Here is a 15,357-nt window from a genome sequence, read left to right as displayed (position 1 = left end):
TCATCTGGTAGAACTGAAACTCTATACCCATTAAATAATAACTTCCCATTCCTGCCCTTTCCCCAAACCCCCCACAGCCTCTGAGTCCCTGGTAACCACCATTCTATTTTCTCTCTCTGATGTTGACTACTTATGGAACTTCATGTAAATGGAATCAAACAGCATGTATCTTCTGGTGATTGGCTTATTTCACTTAGCATCATGCCCTCAAGTTTTCTCCATGTTGTAGCATATATCAAAACTTCCTGCCTTTTTAAGGCTGAATAATATTACATTGTATGTATATACCACATTTTGCTTATCCATTGATTTGTCAATGTATACTTGGTTGTTTCCACAAATAAGCTGTTGTGAATAATGCTGCTGAGAACAAATATCTGTTCAAGACCCCACTTTCAATTCGTTTGGGTGTGTACCCAGCAGTGGCATTGATGGTTCATATGGTAATTCTATTTTTAATTTTTTCCGGGACCACTGTATTGTTTTCCACAGTGGCCATACCAATTTACTTTCCCACCAGCAATGCACAAAGGTTCCAATGTCACCACATCCTTGCCAAAACTTGTTATTTTCTGCTTGTGTTTCTGTTTTAATAATAGTCATCCTAATGGTTGTCAAGGGGTATCTCATTGTGGTTTTGATGTGTAGTTCCCTAATGATCAGTTATTATAAGCATCTTTTCATGTGTTTATTGGCCATCTGCATTCTTTGGAGAAATATCTATTCAAGCCCTTTGTCCATTTTTTTTTTAATTTTTTTTTTTAAGATTTTATTTATTTGCGAGAGAGAGAATGGGAGACAGAGAGCATGAGAGGGAGGAGGGTCAGAGGGAGAAGCAGACTCCCTGCTGAGCAGGGAGCCTGATGCGGGACTCGATCCCGGGACTCCGGGATCATGACCTGAGCCGAAGGCAGTTGCTTAACCAACTGAGCCACCCAGGCGCCCCTCTTTGTCCATTTTTGAACTAGGTTGTTCTGTTGTTGATTTTTAGGGGTTCTTTATATATTCTGGATATGAAGCCCTTGTCAGATATATGATTTGCAAATATTTTCTCCTATTGCATAGGTTGCCTTTTCACTCTACTGATAGTGTCCTTTGATGCACAGAGGTTTTTAGTTTTCATGAAGTTCAGTTTCCCTATTTTTTCTTTTGTTATCTGTGCTATTTTTTCTGAAGATTTTATTCATTTATTTAGAGAGAGTGCGCGGGGAAGGGGCAGAGGGAAAGAGAATCTCAAGCAGATTCCGAGCTGAGCGTGGAGCCCCACATGGGGCTCAATCCCATGACTCAGAGATCATGACCCGAGTTGAAATCAGGAGACAGAAGTTCAACCAACTGAGGCTTTGATGTCAGAATCCAACAAATTATTGCCAAATCTAATATGGTGAAGCTTTTATTCCAAGTTTTACTAAGAATTTTAGCTCTTTTGTTTAACTCTATCTATCTATGGGGTTATTTTTTGTCTATGGTATAAGAGGAGAGTCCAACTTCATTCTCCTGCATGTGGATCTCCAGTTTTCCCAGCACCAGGTGTGGAAAAGATTGTCCCCTGCTGAGTGGTCTTGGCACCCTTGTTGAAAATCATTTGACCATATACGTGAAGATTTATTTCTGGGCTCTCTATTCTATTTCATTGATCTGCAGATCTATCTTTATGCTGCTATCATATTGTTTGAATCCTATAGATTTATAGTTAAGTTCTGAAATCAGAAAGTGTGAGATCTCCAGCTTCATTCTTCTGCTTTTCTTGAAAGATTATTTTAGCTGATATTCCGGGTTTTTTGAAATTCCATATAAGTTTTAGGATGGATTTTTCTATTTCTGAAAAAAAATGTCATTGGGAGTTTGATAACAATTGCATTGAATCACTTTGGCAGTATTAACATCTTAACAATACTAAATTAACAATATTAAATCTTTCAATCTATGAACATTGATATCTTTTCATTCATTTATGTCTTCTTTAATTTCCTCAAGCAATGTTTTGTAGTTTTCATTATACAAGTCTTTCACTTCCTTGGTTAACTTAATTACTAAGTATTTCATTCTTTTTTTTTTTTAGTATTTCATTCTTTTTAATGCTATTGTAAATAGAGTTGTTTTCTTAATTTCCTTTTCATATTTTCATTATTACTGTATAGAAATGCAATTGATTTTTGAGTGTTGACTTTGTATTCTGCTACTTTTCCAAATTTATCTGTTAGTTCTAATAGTCTTTTGGTGGAAACCCTAAGGTTTTCTATGTATAAGATCATATCATCTGTGAGCAGAGGTAATTTTACTCGTTCCTTTTCAATTTAGATACCTTTTATTTTTAATTTTTTTTTTTCTAATTGCTCTGTCTAGAACTCCCAGGCTGTCTAGAACTCCCGGGACTATGTTTACTAGAAATGGTGAAAGTGAGCATCCTTACCTTGTTCTTGCTCTTAGAGGAAAAGTTTTTAGTCTTTCACATTGAGTATGATGTTTGCTGTGGGTTTTTCAGATATAACTTTTATTATGTTAAAAATAGTTTACTTCTATTCCTAGTTTGTTGAGTGTTTTTATCATGAAAAAGGGTTGAATTTTGTCAAATGCTTGTTCTGCATCAATTGAGATGATCATGTGTTTTTCCTTCATTCTGTTAATGTGGTGTATTACATTGATTGATTTTTGTATGTTGAACCATCCTTGTATTCCCAGAATAAATTCTGCTTGGTCATGGTGTATAATTGCTTCACTATGTTACTGGATTCAGTTTGATAGTATTTTGTTGAGGGCTTTGTAGAAATGTTCATAAAAGAAATTGGTCTGCAGTTTTCCTTTCCTGTAGTGTCTTTGGATTTGATATCAGGATATTAAAGAATGAGTTTGGATTTGCTCCCCCCTCTTCAATTTTTTTTGAGTTTGAGAATGATTGGTGTTAGTTCTTGAATATTGGTAGAATTTACCAGTGAAGCCATTAGGTGGAGGGCTTTTCTTTCTCAGGAGATTCAATCTCCTGATTAAATCTTACTAGTTGTAGGTCCAATCAGATTTTCTGTTTCTTCATGATTTAGTCTTGGTAGGTTTTCTGTTTCTAGGAATGTTTCCACTTCATCTAAGTAATACAATTTCTTGGAGTACAAGTGTTCATAGTTCTCTCATAATCTTTTTATTTTTGTAAAATTGGTAGTGAGGTCCCCACTTTCATTCCTGATTTTAGTAATTTGAGTATTCTTTTTTTTAGTCAATCTAGTTAAAGCTTATCAGTTTTATTGATTTTTTTTTTCAAAGAAACGACTTTTGGTTTCATTGATTTTCTCTCTCTCTTTTTTTCTGCTCTAATCTCTATTATTTCCTTTCTTCTGCTAGGTGTGGGTTTAGTTTGTTCTTCTTTATTTCCTTAAGTTGTAAAGTTGGATGGTTGGTTTAAGATCTGTCTTGTTTTTTTAACAATGTATCTAAACATTTCCCCCTTAGCACTGCTTTCACCGAGTCCCAGAAGTTTTGGTAGCTTGTACTTTCATATTCATTCAACTTTAAGTATTTTTTAAATTTGTTTCATGATATATTCTTTGACCCATTAGTTGTTTAAGAGTGTGTTGTTTATCTATCGTGGCCATGTGTACAGTTAGTGTTGTAGTGCGAGGGTGAAGACCCTGAGCCAGAAGGTAGGTGTAAACCATCTCCAGGCCTTTTGCAGGGGGCCTACATGGTGTTAACACTGAATTTAAGCTTGCCATAGTATATAAGCTATATTAATTATGTGCTTCGCATAAAATGGCCAAAATACAGTAATGGTATATAGTGGTATAAGACCTTCCTTGAAAAAAATCTATATATTGTGCTTTTCCTCTGTGAAAGGGAGAGCCGTTTTTTAGTGGGTGACTACCATTTGAAGACTCAGTTGGGTGTATACCTGAATCTTGCATCATGTTGTACAGTATGCATATTATTGTTAGTGGTTGCTTATGGCAATGAAGAGTTTGTTTTATTTAAAAAAATCTGTTATGTACAGTTGAAATAAATTTTGCACTTTCTGAAAGAAGTATGTTGTTTAATTTCTACAGTTTTGAGAATTTTTCAGTTTTCCTTCTGTTACTGACTTCTAACCTCATCCTGCTGTGGTCAGAGAAGATACTTTCAGTGGTACTATTAAATTTATTGAGATTTAACTTGTGACCTAAAAGATGGTCTATCCTGGAGAATGTCCCATGTGCATGTGAGAAGAAAGTATACGCTGTAGTTGGGTAGAGTGTCCTCTACATATTTGTTAGATCTGGTTCTTTTATTATATTGTTCAAATCCTCTATTTCCTTACTCACCTTCCATCTGGTTGTTCTATCCATCATTGAGAGTGTGGTATTGAAGTCTCAAATGATTATTGTGGAAATGTCTTTTCCCTTCAGTTCTATCAATTTTTGGTTCATACATTTAATGATCTGTCACTAGTTTCATAAACAACTTCTCCTCCTCCTCCGTTTCCTTCTTCTTCAAGATTTTATTTTTTAAGTAATCTCTATACCCAGTATGGGGCTTTAACTCACAACCCGGACATCAAGAGTTACATGCTTGGGCGCCTGGGTGGCTCAGTCGGTTAAGCGACTGCCTTCGGCTCAGGTAATGATCCTGGAGTCCCCGGATTGAGTCCCGCATCGGGCTCCCTGCTCAGCGGGGAGTCTGCTTCTCCCTCTGACCCTCCTCCCTCTCATGCTCTCTGTCTCTCATTCTCTCTCTCGCAAATAAATAAATAAATAAAATCTTAAAAAAAAAAAAAAAGAGTTACATGCTTTACTGACTGAGCCAGCCAGGTGCCACAAATTTCTTCTTCTTTTTAAAGATTTATTTATTTATTTTAGAGAGAGAGTGAGAGAGTGTGAGTGGGAGGAGGGGCAGAGGGAGAGAATCTCAAACAGACTCTGCACTGAGGGGGGCTCAATCTCACAACCCATGAGATCATGACTTGAGCTGAAACCAAGAGTCAGATGTTTAACTGACTGAACCACCCAGGCACCCCTATTTTTCTTTTAAATATGCTCAAGGTTGATAATTCTTCTCCAGCCAATGGACAAAACATCCATTTTCATGGCCAGGTGACTTTTTTGCTTACTCCTAGGGAGGGCTGACATTTAACCAGTATGTTCCTGATGGCCCTACTGGCTGTTTAATGTTGACTAATCAAATGTCTGATTGGATTTTGTGTGTACTAAACTAGTTGATATTTTCTTTTCTTTTCTTTTTTTTTTTAAGATTTTATTTATTTATTTGAGAGAGAGAGAATGAGAGACAGAAAGCAGGAGAGGGAGGAGGGTCAGAGGGAGAAGCAGACTCCCCGCCGAGCAGGGAGCCCGATGTGGGACTCCATCCCAGGACTCCAGGATCATGACCTGAGCCGAAGGCAGTCGCTTAACCAACTAGCCACCCAGGCGCCCCACTAGTTGATATTTTCATTACCACCCTTTCTTTTGGGTAATAAAATCCTGTGGTCACTTAAAATTTTTAAAAAATTTTTATTTAAATTCAAGTTAGTTAGCAGTCTAGTATTAGTTTCAGGGATAGAATTTAGTGATTCATCAGTTGCATATAACACCCAGTGCTCATTACATCAAGTGCCCTCCTTAATCCCCATCACCCAATTTCCCCATCCTCCCACCCCCACCTCCAGCAACCCTCAGTTTGTTCCCTGGAGTTAAGAGTCGCTTATGGTTTGTCTCCCTCTCTTATTTTATTTTTCCTTCCTTTCCCCTTTGTTCATCTGTTTTGTTTCTTAAATTCCACATATGAGTGAAATTATATGGTATTTGTCTTTCTCTGATTTATTTCACTTAGCATTATACCTCTAGTTCCATCCAGGTCATTGCAAATGGCAAGATTTCATTTTTTTTTTTTTAAAGATTTTATTTATTTACTTGACAGAGAGAGAGAGCACAGCACAGGGAGCAGCAGAGGAAGAGTGAGAAGCAGGCTCTCTGCTAAGCAGGGAGCCTGATGCGGGGCTCAATCCCAAGACCCTGGGATCATGACCTGAGCCAAAGACAGATGCTTAACTGACTGAGCCACCCAGGTGCCCCAAGATTTCATTCCTTTTTTGATGGCTGAGTAATATTCCATAGTATATATATGCCACATCTTTTTTATCCATTTACCCATCGATGGAGATCTGGGCTCTTCCCATATTTTGGCAATTGTGGACATTGCTGCTATAAACATCAGGGTGCAGGTGCCCCTTCGAATCACTATGTTTCTATCCTTTGGATAAATACCTAGTAGTGCAATTGCTGGGTTGTAGGATAGTTCTATTTTTAACTTTTTGAGGAACCTCCACAGTTTTCCAGGGTGGCTGTACAGCTTGCATTCCCACCAGCAGTGTAAGAGGGTTTCCCTTTCTCCGCATCCTCGCCAATACTTGTTTCCTGACTTGTTAATTTTAGCCATTCTGACCGGTGTGAGGTGGTATCTCACTGTGGTTTTGATTTGTATTTCCCAGATGATGAGTGATGTTGAATATTTTTTTCATGTGTCTGTCTGCCATTTGTATGTCTTCTTTGGAGAAATGTCTGTTCATGTCTTCTGCCTATTTCTTGACTAGATTATTTGTTTTTTGGGTGTTGAGTTTGATAAGTTCTTTATAGATTTTGGATATGCCACTTTAAATTTTATTTTTTATTTTATTATTTTTAAAAAAGATTTTATTTATTTGAGGAAATGAGAGACAGAGCATGAGCAGAGGGGGAGGGGCAGAGGGAGAGGGAGAAGCAAGATCCCTGCTGAGCAGGGAGCCCATGCAGGGCTCCATCCCAGGACCCTGGGATCATGACCTGAGCCGAAGACAGATGCTTAACTGACCGAGCCACCCAGGCGCCCCATGTCACTTTAAATTTTAAATTCAATTTTGATTCAGTAATTAAAATTGGTCAGCCCAGGTAATAATCAGAACTCTAAGCTTGATTGACAGTTGGATGCTCTGCGCTTCCTTATTCTGCCTTCCGCAGCTGGCTAGTTTTTGACATCTCTGGGATTGCAGTCAGGGAAGAAGGGTAAAGGAGAGCAAGAAATTCTTTCTGGACCAAAAATCTTGTCAGATGGCTTTGTGTTTTCCTTGCTTGATGGATACCTAAAGCTGCCTCTTTCTATCATGGGCACCTTTGGGGGTTCTTCAGCAACTCCTCTTCATGAGTTCACCTGGTTACAATTTCTTTGCAGTGGGTGGTGTTTCCCCTCAAGCTCACTGCTGCAGAAGCTCCTTAAGCTGTCTCTTCGCAGTATCCTTTCATGGCAGGATATACTCTCGTAGCAGGATGTACCTTCGTGGGCAGGATGCCTTTGAAAATAACCCCATATATGGAGGAATATAAATGTTCTGGTTTTTCTTTGCCCTTTTTTCTTTTTTCTAAAAGGCGTTAAGAATATATATGCAAGTTTATTGGGCTGCTGATAGCCTGGACTCAGAAAGGCTCCCATCCCACAGCAAACTCTGTTCTGAGCCCTTCCTAGGAATATGGGCCCTGGAGACTATGCAGTGCAGTAACAGGGCCACGAGCAGAGGTTTTGGTATCACCCTGACCCAGGTTTGTGTTCTCTGTGTGTGACTTTGGGCAAATCACTTAACCTATTTCTCTGAGCCTCAGTTTTCTCATCTGTTAAATGGGGATAGAAATACTACTGACCTCGGTAGGGTTATGGTGAAAATTTAATAAGATAATGCATATAAATTGCTTAGCACAGTGTCTTGCTCATAACAAAGTGCTCAATACTTAATATTATTATCTAATGAGGGGCGCATTTAGAATATGCAAAAGATCATACCTTTGAATCCTACAAGGTGACAGTTATAACAAAATAAAATAAAGATATATCAGTTAAAGGTAAGGAGATGATATAAAAATTCAGCCATGATGAACTGGAGTCAAGAGATCAGGCTGTCCCTGGGCAGGTTGTTTGTCCCCATGCCTTAGAAGCTGTGGGTTTAACAGAGACACCCTTCGTGCCTGCTCTTCTCACGAGTGGGAGTCACCCCATGGAGTCAACTAGACCAAGCGCTTTTAATCATCTATTAAAACTATGTCAAGCTGCGCGTTTTTGTCAGTTGTGGCCAAACGTAGTCTCTTGTGCCACAGAAGCTCAACTTGCAGTCTGCCCAAACCCAGTCAGCCAGAGGACAAACATTGGCCTGCCTGAGTCAATGGAAAAATCCAGACGTTTGTCAAGTTGACAGCTACGGAGGTTGTCAGCTGCGATGAATAAGTGGATCTTTTTTTTTTTTTTTGAATAAGTGGATCTTACTAGCATCAGGCTTCCCTGAAGAAAGAGCTGCCCAAAGGCATATTTCTTAGAAGTGGGGGCAATACATAACTTGTGGTCCATAAAACCAAACTTTTCAGAAATTCTTTTGACTAATTCTTTTCTACGTTAATTCACCCACTCCTCTGACAAAGCCGATGTTAGAGAAGCAGCTACAAGTAATCAGGAGGGAGAACAGTAGAGCCAGAGGCCTGAGATTTGACTTTTACACCTGATGGTGGGGGTGGGGGTGGGGTAAGTCAGAAGTCTTAACTATATATTTACCATAGTAGTTTCACCTCTAGGAATTTATTGAAGGGAAATTTTTTTTTTGAGAAAAGGGAGATTTATCTGTAAGGATATTCAGCTCAGCATATAATAGCAAAGAATTGGAAACAGCAGTCAGGGATGGTAAAATTAATGACAGATAAGCCGTAACATAAAATACGGTTGGTGATGTAGGTATGTAGGCATATATATACAGAACCAGGCTCACAATATATTGAGTTTAAAACATGAAAAATAAGAGTCAGGTAACAAAAGAATATGTACCATTTTTACCATTACCATTTTTTAGAAAAACCAAACAAAAAACCCCAAAACAAAACCCAAAGCTCAGTAATTGAGGGCTTTCTAAGTACTTGTTCTAAGTACTTCAAAGATGTTGATTTGTTTAGTCCTTACGCTGTTAGGTGCGGTTATTATCCCTATTTTACAGATGAAGAAACTACCACGCAGAGGGTTGGAAAGCCTGCCGATATCGTATGCTAGTGAGCTGCGGAGCTGAGCCTGTGGGCAGGCTCCGGGGTCTGTGCTCTTCCCACTTCACACTGCCTCTCAGTATGGAAAAAAGATTGGAAGGACATTCCCTCAGAACCTCAGCAGTGGTTATCTCTGGGAGGTAAGACGTGGAGTGGTTTTTGGTTGTTGGGGTTGTTGTTGACCTGCATTTGCTGCAGTTGATACATGTCACTTATGTAACAAGACAAACTCCAATAAAAATGTTTAAGATAGAAGAGATTTGTTGCAGACCCCGAACAAGTCTCTCTGAGTCTGTTTCTTCCCCTATAGAATGGTAATAATGCCTTATCCCGGAGAGCGAATGCCAAGATTGAGTGAGATAATGGATGTGAAAAAACTCTGCTATTGTAGATGTGGAATATGTTAAAAATGCAAGATGCTGCAAAAGAAGGCAGCGTAAGAGAAAAATGTCTATAGGAATTCAACGACTGTCAAGCTGAGAGAACATGGTGGGAGTTTGAGTGGCTTCATATCTCACTGGATTCACTTTAGAGCCTTCCATGAAACCTAAGGATAGTGTGCCTCTTCTTCGTGCCATGGGTGTGAGTAGTTGGGAGACAGGGACAGTCACGGTCTTACATAGAAGTAGATGGCTCCCATGTTCCACTACTTTTTTTCAGTGAGTATTGGGTGTCCCAGATTTCCTTTCTTTATCAATCCGGTTGCCAGCCTCAGCCTGTTTGGGTTGTTCTTCTCAAGGTTGCCACCCATCTTTCTGTTCACACAGCTGCTGGCCTGAAGTACTGAGAGCTCAGACCTTGGAGCAGGCCAGGAAATGGAAAGCTTGGAACAGACTAGCAAGGAAACTGAGGGTACACCCCAGGAGCCCACCTGTGTGATGAACACTTTACAAAGCTGATCTAAAGTAACTCTGGGCGCTCATTTTTTTTTTTTTTTGTGGTTGTTTGGTATAATCACCACCTTTGAGGATTACAGAGGATAAAGGGGGTCCCCTTCATGCATACACTCCCACATCGGGGATTCCTCTTAGAAAAACTTAAGAGCAGGGCGCCTGGGTGGCTCAGTTGTTTGAGCGACTGCCTTCGGCTCAGGTCATGATCCCGGAGTCCCAGGATCGAGTCCCGCATCGGGCTCCCTGCTCAGCAGGGAGTCTGCTTCTCCCTCTGACCCTCCCCTGTCTCATGCTCTCTCTCTCTATCTCATTCTCTCTCTCAAATAAATAAATAAAATTAAAAAAAAAAAAGAAAAAGAAAAACTTAAGAGCAGTAGTTCTGTAGGGGAAGCAAAACCTTCTTCTTAGGGTCTCTGGCCTGAGAATTAAATTGACAGAAGACATTAACAGGAGAAAAGCACACAGATTAATTTCATGTAAATTTTAAGTGATAAGGACATGAGGACCCAAAGATATGGCAAAGCCTAAATGCTTTTATAATAGGTTGAACAAGAGGTACAATTGTGGGAAAGTAACTAAAATATATGGGGAATCTAAAGGAAGGTAAGAGTTATTTTGACCAGGTCTGTTTGTACAGAATTCTCTCAGCCTCCGTCTCCATCTCTGGTGATAATAATGTTTCTCTCCTCCTGGTGTAGGAGGACATCTTTCACATGGGAAATGTTCTTTTTTGTTTTCAGGAAGAAAAAGGGAGGGGAGGTCAGAGTGACCTTCTGCACCTGTTGTTTTTCAAGTACTTTTAGTTCCAAATAAGGATTATTATGCCACCATGGCAGATTCTGCCACCCTTTAGCTGGAGCTGGAGCACCCAAGTAGCCATCCTCAAAGATTCTGATTCTGGGGTGGGAGTCCATGCATCAGAATCCTGTAAAGGTCCCAGAGGTTGAGGAGCCCTGAGTCAGAGTCACAGGAAGTGTGGGAGTTTAGTATGACTTCCTGTACCCCATTTAGTGATTACACCGAATTGGCTGTAATGGCCGAGAACTGATTTGCAATGGCTCGGGAATGGGTGAGCAACTGGGGAATGCGAGGCAGATGCTTCCCCAGGAAACACATTCACGGTGTGTGGTGGGGTGTGTGTTTTGATACCAGTCTGGCAACAAGATTAAAGCCCTAAGGCACATCAAAACATCAGACAGGTGTTCTACTTTGCTTTCTTGGCAAGTTCCAAGAACTTGCTTGCTTTGAGTTAGACAAACTGGGAGGTGCATGATCCAGCCTGAAAGCCAGTGGGTCAGACTAGAGACGTGCTTGGAAGGTGTGGCAAACCTGTATGATTGCCTCACTGCCTGGCCACTCGTGGGGTTTAAAATACGAGTATCAGCCTGCAACTTGCCGATCCTGCAAAGCCAGACTTTCTGAAACACCTTTTTGCCCCACTTGTACTTACAGATCAGGTAGGTAAACGTTACGTAACAGATTCTGTTGATTTTGGCTCCCACTGGTATGGAATTCAAAATGTATCCTCCTTGGGAAAGGATTTCAGAGTGTGCAGATCCCTTTCCTTTTCCCCTCCATTCCCGGGAGCCCAGGTTCAATGTTTGTAACCTGAACTCTGTAGCAATGTTAGCAGGTCAATTTTTGTGTTTACAATTGGCAGTCTGTCCTTGACTCTCAGGGGAAGAACTGAGGAAATGAATCTTCCCAGACACCCAGGTTTCTTCCCTGATAAATTGTCAGGGGAAGAGCCTTTGAGTCTTTTACGGCTGGGATGGAGCCTCATTCACTGTTGTATCCTCAGGGCTTGGCAGAGTGCCTGCCTCAAAGAAGGTACCAGATAAATCTTGGTTAAATAAATGTTTTGTATTAAACACCCACGTATTTATTATGCATTTGGCTCCCAGTTTTGGTGGCTGATTTACATCCTGAGCGCTGTTTCTCTGTACCACCACTTTCCTATTTGAACTGAGAACCACTAATTGGAGTGTGTTGGTGGCATCGACTTTAAAGACTGGCAGGGGATAGGCAGAGGCTGCATCAGATGTCCTGAAGAGGGTATGTTTTTGGCTCCTGCTCTCCAGTTCTGAGCTGTTACCAGCACTTGGTAAATATTAATGAAGGATGAGGCTGGAGCTATATTGAAAAGTTGCTGGGAGTCTGGGACATGGTAAAGGCTTTAACAGTGCTCTCCTGAGAGCAGCCTGACTCTGACCGGGCAGGAACGGAGGCTTCATACTGCCCTAGCAGCCCTGCCAGTCCGTCAACAGCCACTCAGTGTCTGCTATGGGCAGAGCGCCTTTCAGGCACGGGAAGACAGAGGCGACTCAGACACAAATACCGCAGGAGACACAGAGCCTGGGCTCTGGAGTCTTAGCATGTGGCTGTCTGCTTTAAATTTTGTGGGCCTCACATTTTCCATCTGCACAGTAGAGATCAAAATAGCACCTACCCTGTAATTTGTGCAGATAAGCAAAAAGCAATGTTAGCCCAGGGAAGGGGAAGGCAGAGAAACTATCCAAAACATTGTGTGTGTTTTAAGTGTCTTACACAGGTAAGAGTCAGAGAACAGGTGACTGAATTCTGTAATACAATTTGGAGCCAATGATTTTTTTTTTTTTTTTTTTTTTTTTTTTTTTTTAAGTAACACAGGGGTGCCTGGGTGGCTCAGTTGGTTAAGTGTCAGCCTCCTGATTTTGGCTCAGGTCATGATCTGAGGGTTGTGAAATCGAGCCCTGCGTGGGGCTCACACTGGGTGTGGAGGCTGCTTAAAATGCTCTCTCCCTCTCCCTTTGCCCCTCCACCCCCCTCTAAAACAAACAAACAAATAAATAGTAACACAATCAAATTGGTGTAGAGAGAAAGGAGTGGGAGTGTGATGGGGATGAATTTGAAAGATATTTGGATGATACAAATAAAAAAGAATTAGACCTACTGAATGGGAGAAGATATTTGCAAATGACGTATCAGATAAAGGGCTAGTGCCCAAGATCTAAAAAGAACTTGTCAAACTCAACACCCAAAAAACAAATAATCTAGTTCAAAAATGGGCAGAAGACACGAACAGACATTTCTCCAAAGAAGACATACAAATGGCCAACAGACACATGAAAAAAAATGCTCAACATCACTCATCATCCGGGAAATACAAATCAAAACCACAGTGAGATACCACCTCACACCGGTCAGAATGGCTAAAATTAACAAGTCAGGAAACAAGTATTGGCGAGGATGCGGAGAAAGGGAAACCCTCTTACACTGCTGGTGGGAATGCAAGCTGTATAGCCACTCTGGAAAACTGTGGAGGTTCCTCAAAAAGTTGAAAATAGAACTATCCTACAACCCAGCAATTGCACTACTAGGTATTTATCCAAAGGATAGAAACATAGTGATTCGAAGGGGCACCTGCACCCTGATGTTTATAACAGCAATGTCCACAATTGCCAAAATATGGAAAGAGCCCATATCTCCATCGATGGGTAAATGGATAAAAAAGATGTGGCATATATATACTATGGAATATTACTCAGCCATCAAAAAGGATAGAATCTTACCATTTACATTGATTTGGATGGAACTGGAGGGTATTATGCTGAGCGAAGTAAGTCAGTCAGAGAAAGACAATTTCATATGATTTCACTCATATGTGGAATATAAGAAACAGCACAGAGGATCATAGGGGAGGGGAGACAAAACTGAATGGGAAGAAATCAGAGAGGGAGACAAACCATGAGAGACTCTTAACTATAGGAAACAAACTGAGGGTTGCTGGAGGGGAGGTGGGTGGGGGGATGCGGTAACTGGGTGATGGGCATTCAGGAGGGCATGTGATGAGCACTGGATATTATATGCAACTGATGAATAACTGAACTCTACATCTGAAACTAATGATGTACTATATGTTGGCTAATTGAATTTAAATTAAAAAAGAACACATTTAGAAATATAAAATACACTTTCATGTAAGTATTCAATGAGATAGAATATGTAAAATGCAGTGATAAGCCCTTAGCATTTCATAAATCTTTGCTATTAAAAAAAGAATTAGAAAAAGAAAGTGCTCAGACTGAAACCAGACTGTTCACTTTACAAGCCCTTATATTTAAAAAAATGTCATAGCAGGGCACCTGGGTAGCTCAGTCGGTTAAGCGTCTGCCTTTAGCTCGGGTCACGATCCCAGTGTCCTGGGATCGAGTTCCGAGTCAGCTCCCTGCTCAGGGGGGAGTCTGCTACTCCCTCTCCCTCTGCCTGCCGCTCTGCCTACTTGTGCTCTCTCTATTTCTGTCAAATAAATAGGTAAAATCTTAAAAAAAAAAAAAAAGTCATAGTAAGGGTCTTTTCTGAAGTTAAAGTCTTGAACTCATTAAATACAGCCTGGCTATTATCTGGCCAGATGTCTAAGCCAGCTTCTTGAGTTTTAGGAAACAGATTACACTTTCAGTAAGCTGGCAGTTGCTTATTATACACATCTTATTTGACTACAATATGATTAGCACCAGAAAGCCCCATGCTCAAAAATATCTCTTCTATATATTTTACCAAATTAATTTGATTAACAAACTTCTCTTTTAAAAATGCAGTAGCTTAAGGAAGGTTTCTTAAGAAAACTTAAGGTCCGTGGCTAGAAAGACATAGGGGTGGGGGATGATGGTAGCAAAAAACTGAAGATTAAAAAACGAATTATGTGGGACCCATAAAAAGTATATATAAATCCTGCACTGAACATGTTCCTATGTTCATAGAATTTGGCGTCTCTTTTAAAACACTCATTTTGGGCGGCTTATCCATTTACCCCAAAGAAGTTGCCCTTTCCCCAACCCTCTTACACTGTTGGTGGGAATGCAAGTTGGTACAGCCACTTTGGAAAACAGTGTGGAGGTTCCTCAAAAATTTAAAAATAGAGCTACCCTATGACCTAGCAATTGCACTCCAGGGTATTTACCCCAAAGACACAGATGTAGTGAAAAGAAGGGCCATATGCACCCCAATGTTCATAGCAGCAATGTCCGCAATAGCCAAACTGTGGAAAGAGCCGAGATGCCCCTCAACAGATGAATGGATAAAGAAGATGTGGTCCATATATACAATGGAATATTACTCAGGCATCAGAAAGGATGAATACCCAACTTTTACATCAACATGGATGGGACTGGAGGAGATTATGCTAAGTGAAATAAGGAGAGAGAGTCAATTATATGGTTTCACTTATTTGTGGGACATAAGGAATAGCATGGAGGACATTGGGAGAAGAAAGGGAAAAATGAAGGGGGGAAAATCGGAGAGAGATGAACCATGAGAGACTATGGACTCTGAGAAACAAACTGAGGGTTTTAGAGGGGAGGGGGTGGGGGGATGGGTTAGCCCGGTGATGGGTATTAACGAGGGTACATACTGCATGGAGCACTGGGTGTTATACGAAAACAATGGATCGTGGATCACATGAAAAACCAACAATGTATTATATG

This window comes from Mirounga angustirostris, unplaced genomic scaffold (genome assembly GCF_029215605.1).
Source record: "Mirounga angustirostris isolate CCGP_5_RB_7025 unplaced genomic scaffold, mMirAng1.0.hap1 SCAF_4, whole genome shotgun sequence".
In the NCBI taxonomy this organism is placed as follows: domain Eukaryota; kingdom Metazoa; phylum Chordata; class Mammalia; order Carnivora; family Phocidae; genus Mirounga; species Mirounga angustirostris.
Note: the sequence above shows the minus strand (reverse complement) of the source record.